Here is a 15,184-nt window from a genome sequence, read left to right on the forward strand (position 1 = left end):
GTGAGAAAGCACATGTCTATTGTGTAAGCCACCCAGTGTGGTATTTTGAGCGGACAAAGATAGATGGGGCAGCAAGTGCTGGACAACACATCACATCCTTAGATCACATGACTGCTCAGTTTTCCTCCCTTGTTGTGAGAGGATTACTGAAGAGATGAAATTAGGGATGGGTCAGCGGGTGCAAGGCAGAGAGAGAACTAGTGTAGTTGTTGAGGTATCAGGTCGGGTTGGTAGGTAGGGTAGGTTGACTATTCCTGAAAAGCTATGTGGATAGTAATAGTTTAATAAGATTGGCTCTAAGGGGGCTCCATGTATTCCATCTTTCATTCTTTATGTCCCTCCTCCCTCTCTCATTCCTTTTTTTCTTCATCCCACAACTATTTATTAAGCAATCTCCATCCTCCCTCAGCACTCCTCAAGTGCAGCAAACCTGTGAGAATACAAAGAAGCAGGTGATTCCGCCTTTGCCTTTTAGGAGTTTGCGGCTCCCCGGAGTGCATGGATTTGTTAATGGAGCTGTGCACGCTGTGCGGCCATTGTTTTTGCATCTGTGATCCTGGAAGTGCATGCAAAAAGGGGCTGTGCTGGTGCAGAACGGAGCAAGAGGAGGTGATTAGGTGTTACTCTCCTGTGTTAATCTCTGCTTGCCTCCCTTCCTCTCTCTCTTCCCTCCTTTCCCTCTGCCTTCACTTCCTCCCTTCCAGCTAAGCTTCTTTTAATTTAATCAAGATTTGGGTCTTCAGTTTATGGGTGTATGGCAGAGGGGAGGAAATTCAAAGAAGTTTCATTTTGGGGGTAGGTTGAATCATGATTGCCATTGCGGTGAAGTCAGCTATACTTTGAAATGGTCCTGGGTTTGAGGATATATGGCCACTGCTTCCATAACTGGTGGTGAAAAGGAAAAAGAGAGAAAAGACCCTCATGTTAGAGAAATGAAGTGTTTATAATGAAAGAAACCTGATAAAAAATTTTGAAAATATCCAGACAAGTGAAATATTCAGTCTGCCCAGTGCCCATTAATTCAGTTCTTGGTTCACCAATTCATTATGGCAGGCGCTGGGTTAGGAGCTGGGGAAGTTACTATTTGAGTTGCAGCTGTGCTCAATTTGGTGATTGAAAACCTGATTCCAAACACCAGATTTGAATGTCTTGCCATCAAGAGCACAAGGAGTTGTAGCTGCATAGGCTTGGTGGGTAGAGTCAAGGTCTCCTGACATCTAATCTATGTTAAAATACTTTCCAAAATCATTTTACTACATCTCAGTGCTGTAAAATATGTTACAAAGTTAAATGAGAGAAAAAACCCAGAGAAGTTACTCTCAAAATATAGAGTATTTTATTTGAAAATACTTGAACATGAAAACCAGATATACAACTTGGGACCAGTTTGTCTCAAAGGAGGTTAAAAAACAATAGTAGGAGTTCCAGGTTCCTGGCTTTGGCCTGGCTTAGCCCTGGTTGTTGTGGCCATTTTGTGAATAAAACAACGTATGGAAGATCTCTCTATCTCCTTCTACTTCTCTCTGTAATTCTGACTTTCAAATAAATAATAATTTTTTTTTACTTATTTGACAGGTAGAATTAGACAGTGAGAGAGAGAGAGACAGAGAGAAAGGTCTTCCTTCCGTTGATTCACCCCCAAAATGGCTGCGCCGATCCAAAGCTAGGAGCCAGGTGCTTCCTCCTGGTCTCCCACGTGGGTGCAGGCGCCCAATCACCTGGACCGTCCTCCACTGCCTTCCCAGGCCACAGCAGAGAGCTGGACTGGAAGAGGAGAACCCGGGACTAGAACCCGGTGCCCGTATGGGATGCCAGAGCCGCAGGCAGAGGATTAACCAAGTGAGCTATGGCGCTGGCCCAATAATAAATATTTTTAAAAGTAATAAATTAAAAACAATATCAGTTTCCTAGTAAGTGTCTTTATCTTTGGCAAAGCAGGTGGTCCTCCATTTATTGAATGCTGGGCTCAGGGAAACTTAAACTTAGAATGTTTAATGTTATTTTTCTTTAAAGTTCAGCTAAAAGGCGTTATTTTGGAATAGAGAAAAAGCCCATTTGTTCCTTGACCCCAGGTGCTTCAAAGCAAGGTATGGAGTCTGCCTCCATCCTCAGTGGGAGTGCATTTCCATTGGGTTGAAACCAAGTGTGGACAATTCCAGCCTGAAGTGATTACCTTCTGGAAATTTTCAGCAAGTGGAAACAGTCGTGTAGCGCTGTGGCTCTTGCTACCTGGATCAATAACTTTCGCTAGTTAAGATTTCTGCCAGGGAAAGGCAAGGAAGATCAAATTTCATAGACCTAAAGAACCATCGGAAACTGCCTGCACCCATGTGTGCAGGGATCACTTTTTATGATTTATAGAAACCAAAGTGCTCACTGGAATCAGAATAATAGCTAACGTTTATTTATCATTTATTATGCTTGCCACTGTGCCAAGTACTTTTTATACACTGACTCATTTAATCCTTACAATAACTCTTGGGCAGGTACTATTAATTTTCCTTCTTTATAAATGAGAACATTGAAGCACAAAAAAGGCTAAATTACAAAGTAGGATCAATGTGTCGTTCACTTGGAAAATGAGTTGTTTCATATGTATGGATAAATGCAAACATTCCCACTTCCTTATCACTTGGCTTTCTTTCTTAAGTTTGGTGTGTTCATAGGATATTGCTAACTTCTTAGTCCTTCGAAGAAAAATCAAATTTTGAATTCAGAATAGGCTTTTGAAACCTACAACATAAATTCAAGAAGCTAAAAGAAAATCTCATTTCAGCAACATGATACTAATGGTTTGGAGAAATCCATTTCTTCTGTAGGATTTGTTGTTTGGGGGACCTTGTTTTTCTCTTCAGACATCCCTGACATTTCCTTCTTAGATAAATGGTAATAAGCTGCAGCCAACTGATTGATTTCTTTTTTTTTTTCAACTGATTGATTTCTATGTGAATGATGTATTTATCCTACTCTGAAGTCCAACCCAGTATCAATTCCCTAATGCTTAGGGCACATGAAATATAATGTTTTCTTCCTATAATGCATGGCCTTCTACAATATGGTTTCCCATCATTCACGGATGATGCTGCGGTCCTGCCTCTCTCTCATGTTGACAAAAACTTCTGGGCTGTTCTTCAAATCCAGGGTTTAATCCACCCTCATTCGATGTCTCTGACTCCTCCTACAAGTGAGGCTATTCAGGAGCCGCTTTTCTGAATGACTTCAGAGTTGAGCTGTTAATCACTGCACGTTATTGCTGAAGCAACCCTGGCTATAGTTACTCCTGTCAAATTGTCTTTGGAGCCTGGACGTACAGGAAGAAAGTCTATGAGGCTTCCGGCCCTGGCACTGAGGCATGGGATCCTGGTGAGTCATACAGCTTCTCCGAGCCCCAAAGAAGGCACTTGGTAAATCGTGAGGCATTAACACAAGGACAGGAGAGCACCCAGTAAACCAGACTGCATTTGTAGTGTCTGCCTTGTGTAGTGGCGATTGCCAACCCCTACCTAGCCTTCATCCCCAGAAATGCTAAGATACAAGTGTACTTCAAAATGGTCATGGAAAGATAGAATTAAAAGATAAGTTTATTTGAAATCCATGCATTATTTTTTCACTGTACACATTTTTAAACTTTTTATTTCAAAATAGTTTTAAAGTTACAAAACAAAAATAGTGAAGTAGCACAAAGTTTCCATATCCTCCACACCTGTTCTTCCCCTGTTATTAACATAATACTGTCATATATTATTGTCACAATCAATATGCAATTTTCATGAACTTTTTGGAGATCCCTCATAGGTCTGGATTTCAACTTTTTGATACCAAAATAAAACTTTCCCTTCAGTACTGTTTTTCACAGATGTTTTAGAGTACCCTCATGCCTGCCCCTCCAATTGCTTGGACTTCAGAACATGTCAGAAGCCAGTGTTAAACAGTATCAGCTGGATGAGCATATTTTAATGGCTAGAGCTGTTAGAAACCACCACTAGGTTATATTTAACTCCAAACTCCTCACCTTTAAATGAAGCACAGTCAGGGCAGAGAACTGAATGGATTTGCCCTTGGCCACAGCATTGAGCAGTAGAGTAAACGGAAGGAGAATATGGTATGTGTTAGTGCTGTCAGTAAGTGCCAGACTATGTCTTTTAAAATATATACACATGCATTGCACAAAGAGTTTGGCATTATAAAAAGGATATTGTAAGTACAGGAGTCTTTTATCCAGAACATTATTAAGAACTTTTTGTAAAAAATTAAGATGCCTTAGAAACCATATAAAATTTTTAAGGGCTCTACCTTTTCCACTCTGTCTTTTCCAGGGCACCTTGGGAGAGGCAGTAGAATTCTCAAAACAGTTGGAGAGCTCTGTGTGGAACACTCTCCCCTGCCAATTTGTCCCCACATTGGCCCAGGGCAGCCATTTACCACCTTGTTTTTGGTTATTTCAGCTGCTGCTAGGCGTTCTCCTTCAAACACACCTGCACGGCGCTGCGGACGCTACCCCAGCAGGCAGAACGCAAAGTGCCTCTGCGACCTGAGACCCTGGCCGTGGGCAGGGATTCTGGCCACCCTTGTGCATACGCGCCTGTCTGAATTCACCGAGGTCCTGAAGTTCTCTGTTTTCCTTCTGAATTCAAGTGCAGGATCAGCCTCATACTTATTCATCAGTGCAATTCTTTTTATTCAATTCAAATGAGCACAACATGGGGTCACTTGTTTTTGTGGGCTTCAATCCATCTCCTTTTCCTCTTTTTAAAAATCTGCTAACATAGGGGGAGTCTTTACCATGTTTTCTTGAATGTACCTCATTTTATATTCAAGAGACCCTTTGCCATTCTTTTTTTTTTTAAAGATTTATTTATAAATCACTGTTAGACACACACACACACACACACAGAAAGAGAGAGAGAGAGAGAGAGAGAGAGAGAGAGAGAGAGAGATTGAGATCTCTACAATGGCCGGGGCAGGGCTAGGCCAAACCCAGGAGCCTCATCTGGGTCACCAGTGTGGGTGCAGGGGCCCAAGAACTTGGGCCATCCTCTGCTGCTTTCCCAGGCACATTAGGAGGGACCTGGATTGGAAGTGGAGCAGCTGGGACTCAAAGGGACTCCATATAGGATGCAGGCACTGCAGGTGGTGGCTTAACCCATGGTACCACAACAGCAGCCCCGACCTTTGCCATTCCAGGGCATTGTGATTCGGTGGATAAATCCTAGTCTGCTTACTCCTTCCTGGTGTCTTCACCTTGACCCTGGCTTTTCACCACCTGTCTTTCAGAGTAGGGAGCCCTCATGGTTGAATTCTCTGTTCACCAAAGACCCTACATTCCTTTCTCTTGGATGCTGACTCCTTTATCTCTTTCGCATTTCTCTAATTCTGATAGTAAAACTTCAGGTCCAGGTTGTAAAACCACACAGTTTCCTCCATTTACACATGATCAGTTGCATGTCCTTCTAGTCAGTTCTTGTTGGTTCAAAGACCAGAAAACTCTGAGTTGGCCGTTTCTGGAGATTCTCTTTTCACTCGTGGGAGAGCGACCTGCAGCGCTTCTTCCTGTTGGGCACAGTCAGGGACTGCTGTGACTGTTCTTTCATTTAGGAAAGATTTGCTGCATCGTGAGCTAAGCTGCTGCCTGCAACACTGGCATCCAATACGAGAATGCAGGTTTGAGTCCCGGATGCTCCGTCTCTGGTCCAGCTCTCTGCTAAAGCACCCGAGAAAGCAGGAGATAATGGCCCAAGTGTTTGGGACCCAGTACCCTTGTGGGAGACCCAGGGTGGAGTTCCTGGCTTCTGGCTTTGGCTTGGCCAGCCCCTTTGGCCACTTGGGGAGTGAACTAACAGATGGAAGATCCCTCTCTTTCTCACTCTTTCTGTCATTGTGCCTTTCAAATAAAGAAATCTTTTAAAAAAAAAAGTAGCCGCATCCCTGTCTTACAAAAGAGAGTGTCTTAGGTGCTGGGGGTGCAGGAGGAGCATGAGCTAGGCTCTGGCTGGCTGGTGTGGAAAACAAACTGCTGCATATTACACTCTATGGGATATGAGTTTAATGGGCGGAGTTGGCACAGGGGTGTGCAGGATGCCCTGTCATGTGCCACAGAATAGACTACTTCATTCAACAGGGGGACATCACCAGAAAGTGTGAACGCAGTGGAGTTGGGGAGTATGAACCCAGGCAAAGTCAGTGGAGGCATCTGTGGTGCAGGGAGGTGCGCAGACACAAGCTCCAAGTATGCAGGAGCGCTGGCCACGCCTGTTCTGTTCATGAACCTTGTCAAAGAGCAAGTAATCTTGCCTTTGTGCGTTTCTTCCCCGCACTGCAAGCAGAAGGTGCTTTGAATGGGTTATCAGGAAAGGTCAAAGCCTGCATGGCTGGTGCGAGGGGCTGGGGCCGGGGCAGGGGCAGGAGGAGTCACTTGAAAGTTTTGTGCACTGAGACATGGCGCTTATAGGAGTCCTGGGGGCTTTTGCAGGGGAGAAAGTGCTTGAAGGCAGATTATGCAGCCAACAGTGAGCCAGTAAATGGTTTCACTGGGGCCAATATTGGGACATTTTGGCAGCCCTCTTTATTGGGTTTGGGGCTCTCGGGCTATCAGATACCTTTGTGACTCTCCTTGGGGATACCCATGAGAGGTTAGGGTGAAAATGTGGAGCTTTTAAGCATTTTAATGTGATTTCAATTGCATTTTAATTTTTAATAAAACTTTTAATAACATTCTGCTTAAAGAGCCACCGGGATCAAACGATTTCATTTGCTAGGGAGTCCAACATTTTAGTACTGGGAGATAGATGGCTTTAACAAGACCCTGGTACGTCTCTTTCAAGTAAGTGCAATAAATGGTTCTGTTGGAGTAGGAAAAAAGGGAAGGTGCGTATCCACATGCATATATCTTTTCATTTTTCTATGTAGCCAATGATTCAATTCTTTGGAAGTAATCACAGAGCTCCTGGCATCTTTGACTAATACCCTTCTCAGATGATAGTTACACTGCTCCAAAGACAGTACAGACATGTGAGCCAAACATTTTTCTGTTCCGTTTGCAAGAAATTGAACCGACAGATATACCTGTCTATTTTGTTTCCAAGAAAATGTCTTGTTAGAAATGTGTGAAAATATATTATATGACAGTCGCTGAAAGTGTTTCAGATGCAGCAATAAATTGATTGTGGTTTTTGGACCAGATGTGCACCATGTTTAGAATTTATTGTGCTTCTCTGTATTCTAGTTCAGTGCTTAAGTGCATAGAGAGAACTGCTGGGCTTTCTAACGAGACTTCTTATGTGAATGCCTGGCTTTTTTGTTTTTCCATTCAGTGATAGGAAATTGTAGGAATTGTGCAAATTGGAAATATTTACTCACATCATACCCGTTGTGTAACTGATAAGACTCAAAGTAAGGGCCTGTTGGTTTGTTCTAAGATTAAAGAGAAGAGTGATCCAGCAAAAGTCTATAGTTTAATGTTCATTTTCTTGGTTCACACAGCAACCAAATAAATGTGCTTCATATCTTATGGTAGTTTTAAAAATTCCTGCCTTTTGATCTACTGTATTTTGGAACCCAATCAGAACTCGGATAGTTCAGAAGGCTGAAGGAAATATCATTTCATTGAGTGTCCTTGAAAGACACAAGGCAGCCTTTGTGAAAGGTGTTAGACACTGGTTTTTCTATGTGTGTTCAACAAGACACTTCTAAGTAGGATCTATGTATTATAACTGCTCTGGTTTTTTTAAAGATTTATTTATTTATTTTAAAGGCAAAGTTACAGAGAGGCAGAGGCATAGAAAGAGAGAGAGGTCTTCCATCCCCTGGTTTACTCCCCAGATGGTCACAATGGCCGGAGCTGTGCTGTTCCAAAACCAGGAGCCAGGAGCTTCTTTTGGTTTCCCATGTGGGTACAGGGGCCCAAAGATGTAGGCCATTTTCCACTGCTTTCCCAGGCCATAGAAGAGAGCTGGATCAGAAGTGGAGCAGCCAGGAATCAAACCGGTGCCCATGTGGGTTGCTGTCACTGCAAGCTTTACTCGCTATGCCACAACACTGGTCCCATGCTCTGCTTTTCTATACTATCTCATTTTCCACTTCAATTCTAGTGGCACCCTGGTGCTGAATTGGTAAAGATCAGTCTCAGTTCCTTGTGAACCAGGATTATGTTTCCAGCTTCTTATTAATTCTGGGCATTTCAAGCATTGCTCCTGATCACATCCTACCTGTCACTCCCCCAACTCGCGGAGGAATGACACCGGACCCTGTGCTGTTCTCTTTCCCTGGCCCTTCCCGGGTTTGCTCCCGGTCTCCCTGCTCCCCCGCCTCAGCGGAGGGGTGGCACCCCCGCCGCTTCCCCCACTTCCACAGAGGAGCGGCACACCGATGGCCGGCTCTCTCAGGGGTTGCTCAGATGTTCCCGGTGCATGTTGTCTCTCTCCTCCTTTATAGTCCTCTTCCACCAATCCCAACTCCGCTGGCATTCTCTCCCCACGCGCTGAGCACACTGCTCTCCTCCAATCAGGGGCAGGATCAGCTCCTGCAGCTTGTTAGTCGAATTGGTGAGGCAGCTGTGTGGAAGCTGTTTACTCTCTCTCAGCGCCATATGATGGGAGATCAGATGCATAGAAGTAGTCTTAGCAGTTCCAGTAATTTAGTCTAGTCTCGGTTGCTTCCCACACCTACCTTACTGTGCCAGGCATTCTGTGGACCCAGAAGCAGGATGGGATAAGGTCCTGCCCCAGACAACAGGTGAGGTGGCTCCTGAAAGGCCAAGGCCCAGTGCTTGCCATGAGACCTTGTTTAATGTTCACAGCAACCCTAAACTTTTCAAGGGGTGGGGGCTTTATTTATTTATTTTACAAAAATGAACCAGGTCTCACCTCGCTCAGAACTTAGGATCCATAACCAACAGCTGCTTGACTTCAGAGCCCGTGCCTTGCTCCAGCCCAATGCCTGGCTGGCTACATAAAGACACTATAATGAACATAAGGCTGGAAACATTTTTGAATAAAGGCTGACTTAGGCAGGAGAGCGTGAACAAACCTTGTGGGTTAGACAGAGATCCCTGTGTGCCCTGGAGTTGGTGTAGACTTCCTAGAGGAGCTCCTGAACTGTGGGCAGAAATCACTGGCAGGAAGGCACTGAGGAGGGTGAGCTCACTGCATGGGCAAACTACTCCAGATGGCCAGGGCAGGACTGTAGAGCAGGGGTGTGGTGGGAGAGCAGGGCAAGGTGTACACAGGCGGATGAGAACCTTATAAGAAACTGTGTGTATGCGCATATGCATATGTCAGAAAAGGTTTTAGTATGTGGAGGAAAAGTGCCATTCAACTGAAAATTGCAACATTTGGGGACTATTATGCTGAATTTTCCCTTTGTGGCCAGAAAAAAAAGTGGTGTTTTAATAATGAGGGGAATGTCATGTTTCTTTTTCCATCAGGGAATAAAATGAGTGAACTTCTTTGCTGAGTTGAAAATGTCTGAGGGTTGTTGGAAAAGTGAACAAATTCCCTTTGAGTCTCTGCAAGAGGAGGCAGCGGGGCAGGGGTGATGGGGGGAGGGGGCACCACACTGTCCAGCCATTCCTCTGGCTTTCTGGAGGAGCCTGGACACTCACAGGCAGATGAAAACATAAAAGAAAGAAAGTCTGTGGGTGTGGGTATTCGGTCTAGCAGTTAGGACACCTGCATCTACAATTGGAGGACTGGGATTCAGTTCTCTGCTCCAGCTTCCTGCTGGTCCAGACCCTAGGACACAGCAGTAACGGCTCAAGTGATTGGGTCTCTGACACCCACATGGGAGACCTGGATTGAGTACCAGGATCCTGGTTTCAGGCCTGGCCCAACACCAGCTATTATGGTATTGGGGAAAGAACCTCTAGATGGAAGCTCACTTTTTTTTCTCTCTCTCTCTGACTCTCTCTTTGCCTCTCAAATTTAAAAAACTTATTATTTTCTCAAGATTTATTTATTCATTTTGAAAGAGTTACAGAAAAGGGGGAGAGAGAGAGAGAGGAGAGAGTAAGAGAGAGAGAGAAAGAGAGAGATCTTCCATCTGTTGGTTCACTTCCCAGATGGTCATGATGACCAGCTTACAGTGTAAGATCCTTGTCTTAGTCTTCTTTGTATCTCTGTGCCCCCACATAGTAGGTCCTTCATAAATCTTTAATAAATCAAAAGAAGAATGAGCTATTGTAATTGGCTAAGAAGTTTGAGCCTCTGTGGCAAGCATGGAAAGGGCTTGATTCTTTGTTTAAGTGGTATTTCATGTGGATGTATTTTCCATAAACCACCACTATATTCTTTTGTCCAAATTGAAATCCTTTTCTTACTCTTATAAGATGATAAAATATGTAGGGAAAGTACCATGTAACATATTTAAAAAGATATAGAAATGAGTTATGGATGAGAAATTATGAGCCTTTTGCTGTAGACTGACAGTTATTTCACCAAGGAAACATTTTCTTAATGTTTATCAGAACTTTCATAGAAAATATGAAGTACATTGTGAGATTTAGCCTGAAGGCTAACCTTTAAAGAAAACTTGATAAATAATTCAATGTATAAGGATACTTCTGAAAGATTGTGGGAAAAGAAATTTAAAAGAGCTTATTTTGGTGCAAAAAATTTTTACAGTACATATTTATCATGACCTTTTTGAAGATCCCTTATACATTACCATCATGGCAGAATCAGGGAGCAGGTATTTGGACTCCACATTGGAGCACCTGGGTACAATTCCCAGCTCCAACTCCTGACTCCAGCTTCCTGCTTATGCAGCCCCTGGGAGGCCATGGTGATGGCTCAAGTAGTTGGGTCTCTGAAACCCATGTGGGAGACCTGGATTGTGTTTCCAGTTTCATGCTTTGACCCTAGTCCAGTCCTGATCATTGTGGGGAACTGTAGAGTGAACAGGTAGATGGGTGTGCACACTCTCTCTCTACATGCCTCATAAACATGTATACACATACATGAATGCATAAAAATAAAATGGCAGACCCATAGAGCCACCAACTCAGCTTTTAAAAGGTGGAGGTATCTTATTTCATCTTGGTTAATATTACCCAGGAGGAACAGACAGTGAAATCAAAGCTGAAGGTCAGAAGAAAGCTTTGTGAGGCTAACGGGTCCCACAGCACTATGCTGGGGTAATATTTTGAAATATCCACTGAGACTATTTCTTCAGACCTGTTGGTTGTTCTCCATTCAGTAAACTAGGCCAGTGTGGGCTAGTTGACTTAGAGGAGGTAGGTCATAGAATAAAAACAGGAAAAAAAGTCATATCTTGCCTTTTGAGTTCCAAAAGACTAGCTCCTTCAGGAAACAGCAAGACCTCAGTGTGTGAATGACAGAGGAGCAGAACACCTGAGATGTGAGAGACAGCCATCCACCTGGAGGGGAAAAGGGGGTGCATTGGGAACAGGAAACATCAGGGAATTGTGGGGACATATGTGGAAGTGTCTCTGTGGATGGTCCCTGAGAAAGAAGGCTGGTTCCCAGTCCTTATCCAGACCGTGCCCTTGGGAGGTGTGGTTACAGGGCCCCCAGATCCACCTGTAGAACTTGAGTGTGCACAGGACTGGGCCTGGCTTTCTGGGTAGTACCCAAAGGACAGATGACTGAGGAGAGAGGGTCTTAAATAGCATTCATTTCCCAGTGTGGCCAAGTGTGCTGGGAAGAAGGCTTCTCTGAGCCAAGTGGATTGGTTTTTGAAAGCCCCCACTCCAGTTGCTCACAGCCCGGCATGGCATGGAACATTGAGTGATTTATTGGGCATTGAGAAGAGCATATGGATGTATAGATGGGAAATTGAGCCATGTAGCAGTGAACTTTGTAAGTGACAAGCAGGACCAGTCAACCATGGGCCTTCTCACCAGATGCCACTGTGGGTAGTTCATGGTGATGACTGCAAGACTCAGTGTCCTCCAGCCTCCTCCCTTCCTCCTTCACACTGTTCAACCCACAGGATCCCAAAATGGCTGAGATCAAACTTCTACCACTCCATCAGCATGGACTCTCAGTCGGTTGTGGTACAGAAAAATTAAGTCACTTTCTTGTACATAGGAATCCAGGGGTTGAGAAGCAAAACTGCTTTTTGTGCAATAAACCAAGTTCCAGAGGATAAATTCTCTTCAAGAAAGGACATTTCCCTATCCTGCAAAGATCAGATGTCCTTCAGGTCAGGAAAATACAAAGAGGTGTTTGTTGAAAAGATACACAAAAACGTCTTAGGAACCAAGCAGAAAAGTATAGCTGGGTCTACGAGGACTCATGTTAAGTTGAAAAAGAAATCTTTTGACTGTCTCTATGGTGCTACCTGAGCTCTTTCATCACTCCCAGTGTGCTTCACTCTTCTTTTCATTCCTAGCTTCTGCCACCCCAGCTCCAGCCTCATGCCTGTTCAAGTCCAGCAGTTGCTGACTACTGGAGGAGTTTCCTTTATGTTTAATGTGCACACAGCAAGAGTCTGATTGGCTGTCTTTGGTCAGGTGTCTACTCCTGGTCCAGTTACCGGCTGGCATAGTATGATGCCCAATCGTGAGCCACATTTAGAGCCATGCCAGCAGGGGTGCCGTGTTATGAAACTCCAGAGGGTACCTGTCCAGTAGTCCTCTGTGAGTGACACATCCTGAAGTTGCAGAGTGCACATCCTGCACAGCTAGGTGTACTGGTCCTGGCCATGGGTCCTACTGTCCTTTTCAACAAATGTAATAAAATGTTAGAACTTACTGCTGCTGCTATTTGGCTTGAGTGAAAGTCCTTCTGACGTACATGGAGTGGCCGCTCCAGTGTGTGGAGCAAGACTGGATGAGCTGACCTTGGCATACTGAATGTTTGTGGTGAGGAGAATGAGGTCACCTTGCCTACTTTGCTGGTTCCCTGTTTAGCACAGTGGCTTAGAGAATGGGCTTTAGTGTTCAACAGACTTGGATTTAAATCCCAACTCTGTTTATAACACGAGACATTGGCCAAGTTACTTGATCTAAAGCTCAATGCCTTTATCCATAAAGTGAGGGTGAAATGTTCTACAGGGATTCTTTTAAGAATGATTCAATGTATTTAAGGAATTTAGATCAATATCTGGTGTTTCATTAGTTTCCCAGTGTCAGATGTGATTCATCCTATCATCCATGATAAGAAACCATGTACTATACAATACTCAGTATCAAAACATTAATGACCCACTATATGAAATACATTTGTTTATCTGCATTCAAGATACTGTGTGTTTGCTTAAGGTTCTTGCTATAATTAAAATGAGAATTACACTGTTCTATCAATACTGATATAAGTAATAATTAACAACATATATGATGATGAAATAAACCTGAATAAAACTTTATCTCAGACTTAGTATAGTTTGAGTGTACATGAATATATTATATCTGATTTTGATTTTATTTAAAATCTTTTCCTAATGACTTTCTTAACATCTTGACCTTATTGTGACACCTAGCAAGATGTGATTCTTTTTCAAGCTCCATGTTTTACAAACAATATATATGTTTATATCTGACTGTACCCAAGCTGCTAATTATGGGCATCACTTTCTATAGCTCACTATTAATCACTCATGTCTTTGGGGTTATATAGAAAACAATTTATGTTACAAAATAAAATCCTCCCTTAAAAATGTTTGCCCTGGAAGTGAGGAGGGAGGAAATCACAAACTGTTATTATTTTCCCTTAGATGGATCTAAATATTAACATTCCCTTAGCTTTAAAGATTATTTTTGTGCCGCTCCTTTATAAACAATTGAAGTACAGTAACTCCTCTGTTGTCTCGGGTTCTGTCTACAGCATACCCAAACATCTCAGCTAAAAAAAATGAGCAAATCAACTCAACAGGTTATTTGACATCGTATGTAGAAAATAAAAATGTTTGAATAGCTTAAAACATTTTAAAAAGCATAGCATATAGTAAATTCATTCCAGTGTTTAAACAGAGCCTGAGGGCCCCTTGTGTGGGGGAGGGAGAAGCCTTTATAGAGCTCACTGCGGCTGTATTAACTACGCAGCTACCAAGACGATCACAGCAGCAGAGGCAGGAGCGGGAGGTGCAGAAGTGGCATCAGTAATTACAGGAGGATGAAGACAAGGAAAGAGGATAAACTTAGTAAGCATTATTAAACTTAGTAAACATTATTATTACTAACAGTTATAGTTGTAATAATAATGGCTAACACTTTGTGTAGACATCATGCCAGGCACCTTGTATATTATGACACATTGAAGCTTTATAGCAACCTTCATAGGTAGTACTGTTGTCTCTCTAATTTACAGAAGAGGAAACTGAGATTTTAAGAGGTAAAGGAACCAAGAATTGGGAATAATAACAATGGCTGACATTAATCAGATCCTGGGCTATTGACCTGATGACCCCATTGCGTGCTCACAGCAGGCTCAGTAGGAAGGCTCCCTTACTGTCCCTGGGTATCACTGGAGGAACCCCAAGCATGGAGGCCTGGATGGCAGACAAGGGGCTGGAACCAGGGCCCCAAAGCCAGAACTCCAATCTTGCCTTTCAGTTTGGGATGTAGGCTCCTGTCTTGTAGGGTCTTCATGGGCTTGTTTGTTGAGAGGAGAGGGCTTCTAAGCAGAAGCTGCTGTCTTGAGGGGGAATCTGGAGAACTGACTGTCCCTGACAGTGGCTGTCCTGGGGCAGCCTGTGCTGGAGAGTGGGGGCTCTTCTTCTGAATGACGCTGCAGGACCCTAAAGTAGGTGTGGCACTTGACTTGGGCTTACCATTTCAGAGGACACCAAATGCATTCATAAATATAAATAGCATTTAAAAATTAATACAAAGTTTAAAAATAAGTATTAAATATTCAAAATAACTTTTAAAATCAAAATGAATGCAAAACAATCTGCAACTGAACAAAATACCAGCATTTAAAATAAAGAGAGGATCGGTGTGGTCCTTGGCCACCTGGTACCAGACTCCTGGAGGGAGACCAGTAGGAAGGTGAGCTTCACGCTGCCCTTGCTGCCATACATTAAGGGCCTTTTTAAGCCCTCAGTAACACTGCAGACCCTCGTCCAACTCTCTACACCACTGCACACTCACACCTCCCTCATGGAGTCACCATGAAGCCAGAGGAGCCCAGTAGTGCTTGTGTGTACACATCGTGTCACCAACACAGTATTTCTTCATTCATTGCTATTTTTAAACTGAAGATGCCATTTCCAATAACACCTTAAA

General features: G+C 43.4%; 2 long non-coding RNA genes across 2 annotated transcripts in view; both read left to right on the top strand.

Annotated features, from left to right (window-relative positions):
- The window catches only part of LOC149124599 (uncharacterized), a 154,641-nt gene that overhangs the window by 523 nt on the left and 138,934 nt on the right, over positions 1-15,184 (top strand). The window lies entirely within an intron of this gene.
- LOC149124600 (uncharacterized) lies at positions 59-5,874 on the top strand. Its single transcript, XR_016213302.1, has 3 exons — positions 59-609; positions 3,142-3,363; positions 4,446-5,874. It is a non-coding gene; the product is annotated as an uncharacterized LOC149124600 (long non-coding RNA).

The sequence above is a fragment of the Oryctolagus cuniculus genome, chromosome 9 (genome assembly GCF_051225735.1).
Source record: "Oryctolagus cuniculus isolate XC-2025 breed Fujian yellow rabbit chromosome 9, ASM5122573v1, whole genome shotgun sequence".
Lineage (NCBI taxonomy): Eukaryota > Metazoa > Chordata > Mammalia > Lagomorpha > Leporidae > Oryctolagus > Oryctolagus cuniculus.